The sequence below is a fragment of the Megalopta genalis genome, unplaced genomic scaffold, assembly GCF_051020955.1.
Source record: "Megalopta genalis isolate 19385.01 unplaced genomic scaffold, iyMegGena1_principal scaffold0047, whole genome shotgun sequence".
NCBI classification, from domain to species: Eukaryota; Metazoa; Arthropoda; class Insecta; order Hymenoptera; family Halictidae; genus Megalopta; species Megalopta genalis.
The window spans coordinates 487501-492500 of NW_027476116.1; the positions used below are offsets into that span (position 1 = coordinate 487501).

The 5000-nt window shown below is 48.3% G+C and overlaps 1 pseudogene; it reads right to left on the bottom strand.

Annotated features, from left to right (window-relative positions):
- Positions 1-5000, bottom strand: part of LOC143261298 (large subunit ribosomal RNA) — a 9511-nt pseudogene that overhangs the window by 2808 nt on the left and 1703 nt on the right.

Below are 5000 nucleotides of genomic sequence, written 5' to 3' on the forward strand. Positions count from 1 at the left end.
ACCCCCCACTAAGGTCATAATCAATAAAAATATTTGCAATTTCTATAGACGAACGGAGGGCAATCATAGCAACCGTCAAGAAATCAGCTTTATTCAACCCTAGGACTTTAAGATTTCTTATAGTGCCCGCGGGTAAGGCTCCTCTGCAGCCTACTACTATTGGTAGTACTTCAGCTGTTTTACAGTTTAGTTTCACTCTGATTTGTTCTGCGGTATTTTTATATTTTTCCATTTTCTCCCTCCTGGCTCGTCGGAGGTTATCTTTGTCCTCATACCTCACAGTGACGTCAACAACGAACAGCCTTTCCTGGTCTTTAATAACCAGATCAGGCTTTTTAAGTTCGCTGTTAACGTTCACTGTTGGCTCGAGGAATACCGCAGATTTCTTGGATACCTTACTTTCAATCAACCGCACTATATCATTGTGTCGGTTGATTCGCGCGGGCTTCGTGCTTATGCAGTTACCTAGCACGTGTCCTAGGGTTTCTAGTTGCACCCTACACCTTCGGCATTCTGGATTTATATCCTTTCTTGCCCGTCTTAATGCTACTCTAGTGCCGAAGGTGTTCGTTCTTAGTTTGAGTGCATCAAGATATCTTGACGGTTTAAGTAGGGTCGGGCTTATCAACCATGCGTTGCCGTATTTATCATCCACAAATTCGTGGATGCCCTGACCCTGGGAGACTTGCCGTCCCCATTCTTCGTGGCACTTCCTTTTAAGGCCACAACGCGCGCTCTCTATTTGTACATCCGTTGTTGGCCATTGGAGACCTACCGATCTAGCATATTTTTCCAGGACATCTAATTGCCCCTGGTAAGCCTCCTTTACCGCCTCATCGTCACTCTCCATCATGCGGAGGCCATTTCTTAATTTCGCTATGCGTACAATGTCTGATACTTTTTGGATGCCAAGGCCTCCGTCTTTCTTACTTGTATAAAGTATACCATCAGTGGTTGTATGATGGAGGTGGAGAATCTTTTTAATTATTTGCTTGACCTCCTGATCTAATTCATCCAGGAGGCCTAAAGTTGGCGGATTAGCGACCAACATATGGATGTACCTAGGCAACAGGTGCGTCCTGATTAAATTAATTTTCTGATGGGGTTTAAGCCCCATCCTGTTTATGTTTCCTGCTGCCCTCAGGATACCATTGATTTCTGCGCGTTGTGGCCCGGTCCATGGCCCGATTTCAACGCCAAGATATTTGAATGTTTCCCCGGGACGCGTCATGGGGATAAGCTCGTCACCCAGCTGCAGTCCCGGGTCTAGCAAGTGCCACGTCTTGCTTCGGCAGACGATCTGAAATGTTGTGCATTTATTTGTCTGCATGCTCATGCCTAGCTTCTTTAAAAATTCGTATATTTTATTTATTTGGCATGTAGCCTGTTCTTTATTCTTGGCTATCAGCACAAGATCGTCTGCAAATGCTAGAATGGAGACGTTTTGGTCTCCCATTCTTTTGCCCTCCGTCGTCTCATTAACGTTATCGATAATTGGGTCGATTATTGTATTAAATAACAGTGGCGATAGTGGGTCGCCCTGCTTGACCCCTCTATTTAGTTTTATTTTAATACTTTGGCCTCTTGTTTTTATTTCCGTCCAGCAGTCTACGTACATAGTTTCTATGTACCTCGCGACCGCTGGCGGGAGGCCCTTCGCCTGGAGCCCATCTCTCATCGCTTTATGGGGGACTGTGTCAAAAGCTTTGGAGATATCGACGACAGTTATTACGCCCCCTTTGCTTGCCTTCATGTCTTTTAAGGTCTTCTCGAGGATGGATATGTTGTGTTTGCAGCCATCCTCTTTCGTGAAGCCCTTTTGCCTCGCACTGTTTTTAATGACAGCTCGTAGTCTCGCATCGATCATAGCTGAGTATATTCTACCCATAATAGACCCAATGGTAATTGGACGCCAGTTTCTGACGTCCTCAGTGCTTTTCCCCGGTTTTGGAATTAGAGTAGTCCGGTTCATCTTCCATTGGGTCGGATATGTAAAGGACAACATTAATAAATTAAAGAATTTAGCTAAGACATGAAGAAAGCCGGGAGCCTTTAGTTGCATCTTTGTAATGCCGTCGACCCCCGCGGCTGTATCATTTTTGATCTTACGCATTTTAATAATCAATTCATTTATATTGATGGGCTCCCAGACGGCATTCATTGGAGAGACTATACTCGGTCCCCCTCCGAGTATCGGTAGCCCTTGTGAGGGTCCCTGAACTCCCCATAGACTACCGTAGAGCAACTCCACGTCTGCTCTTTCAGGAAGCTCTATTTGCTTCCTCTTCTCAATTGTCTCTCCTGCGACCGCCATATCTACCAATTTTCTTGGGCATTTATTATAGATTTCTTGATATCGAGCGTATCTAAATTTACGATAGCAGGTGCGGTCGCTTTCCTTTCTTTTATTTCCGCTATTCTTATTTCTTGAGCCATCCTTACTCTTAGTGCCAACGCTTTTAGCTTTCTCATTTATGGCGTCCAGCACGCGCTCGATATCTTGAGGTTCTACTTCTCTATTGTTTGCCAACTCCATTATCCAGTTTTCGATGAACCTCATATCGTGACTGTCATCTAACGGGTTGGCCATTATAACGTCTCTGATTTTATTGCGCCAGTCCTCAGGTTCAGGGCCCTGAGCTGTCGCAGACGCATCATCAACCGTGGTTATATCCACATTCTGTTCTGCGACAGTTAAGTCCTCGGTCGAGCCCGCTTGGCTCGCCTCCTCAACCGTCGTCTCCTCACTCTGAGTGGGCATAAGTCCTAAGAGCCTCCTTTTATCGCCTATTTGCTTTGCCGTTTTAGTTGTGAGGAATCGAGCGATTTTGGCGTTGGGTTGTTTTTTGCCCCTATAATAGTAGTACAAGTCTTTTAATTTTTGCGTTTCCTCCTCCGTCCAGACCGAGGCTCTGCTGACTGAACGTGTTGGAAGCGCTTCCTGTACTCGTTTCGTATTCCTCACAACAGGGTGCCTATGTCTTTCGTGTTGTGATAGGCCCCTTTTGGTGTTAAAAGTGTCCCCACAGACGGTGCAAAGATGTTGTCTTGCATCAGAGTCGGGCGCTCTACCTTTACATTTAGGGATGTGGCATCGGCATCCATGTATTTTATTAAAAATTTTGCCACATCCACTACAACGCCACCCAACTCCTACACCTGCGTGACACTGTTCAAAGTGCTTCACGAGGTCACCCGCCTGTAGGAACTGCCTATTCATATTGCGGCAAAGCCGGCATTGGACCGCTCCACTCAGAGGAAGGTCCACAATCGTTCCGTACTCACGACCGTTTGGATCGCCTAGGTCGTCATAAGTGGCCCTCCTATCCATAGCGGACATGTCCGCCACAGAGGTCCCAGGGCCGGGAACCTCTGTGTCCGAGGCTTCATTACTTGGGCTTTCTGCCATAAATAAATTTTATAAAAAAACTTTTCCCGCCTAGCACAAGCCTCGTTCGTTTCCAACTCGTAGTCCATTAGTATAGCCTGGTCGTCTTTCGTTCCTACTAACTCCAATGTCCGACACTGACAGGTCCGCTCCCTTAACTCCGCTTAAAATTTCATGTTATTGGAACACTGAGTGTCCCATCGCTCCTCTCCTTACTTCGCTTTTTTTAATTTAAATGATTTGGACACATGTGCCCTCGCATCCTTTCAGTGTGGACATGATGTTGTGGAGAATAGCCTCCCCCGTTAGCTACCAATCCGAAGATTGGCACCCGGCCCCACCACGAGGAGGTAGGGGTAGGCACTTGGTGGAATTACTCATCACCTTAAGGACGCTGACGCTTTGCCACCCAGAGCTCTGATAAGAGCACTGGGCACTGGTTACTCCCGCCGTTTACCCGCGCTTTTTTGAATTTCTTCACGTTGACATTCAGAGCACTGGGCAGAAATCACATTGCGTCAACACCCGTGGGGGCCATCGCAATGCTTTGTTTTAATTAGACAGTCGGATTCCCCTAGTCCGTGCCAGTTCTGAGCTGAGCGTTGAATGGCGGCCGAAGAGGACGACCGCACCGATGGGAAACGCCACGGAAGCCTCGCAGCAAGGAAGATCCGCGGGAGGCCAAGGCACGGGACCGAGCTCGGATCCCAGCCACGAGAGCCGTTCACCTCGCCCAGGCCCGGCACGTCAGCCAGACCCGCTTCCCGACCAAGCCCGACACGCCCCGCTCCTCAGAGCCAATCCTTATCCCGAAGTTACGGATCCAATTTGCCGACTTCCCTTACCTACATTAATCTATCGACTAGAGGCTCTTTACCTTGGAGACCTGCTGCGGATATGGGTACGAACCGGCGCGACACCTCCACGTGGCCCTCTCCTGGATTTTCAAGGTCCGAGGGGATGATCCGGACACCGCCGCAACTGCGGTGCTCTTCGCGTTCCAAACCCTATCTCCCTGCTAGAGGTTTCCAGGGAACTCGAACGCTTATACAGAAAAGAAAACTCTCCCCGGATCTCCCGACGGCGTCTCCAGGTCATTTTGGGTTACCCCGACGAACACTCTTACGAGGGCCCGAATGGTATGCGGTTCCGCTGCCGGGTTCCGGAATAGAAACCGGATTCCCTTTCGCCCAATGGGTGTTTTTTGTGCATGTATATAATAACAAAATATGCTGCGATTTATATAATAATAAAAAAAAATAATAAAATAGCTGCGTTTTTTTTTACAAGTGTTTAACGTCTTAGGACACCTCATCTACATAGGATTTCTCTTAGGGCTTAGGATCGACTGACTCGTGTGCAACGGCTGTTCACACGAAACCCTTCTCCACGTCAGTCCTCCAGGGCCTCGCTGGAGTATTTGCTACTACCACCAAGATCTGCGCCGACGGCGGCTCCAGGCAGGCTCACGCCCAGACCCTTCTGCGCACACCGTCGCGACCCTCCTACTCGTCAGAGCTTCATAGAGGACAATAAATTGCCCCGCTTCACACATACCACTGACGGTGGAGTATAGGCGCGACGCTTCAGCGCCATCCATTTTCAGGGCTAG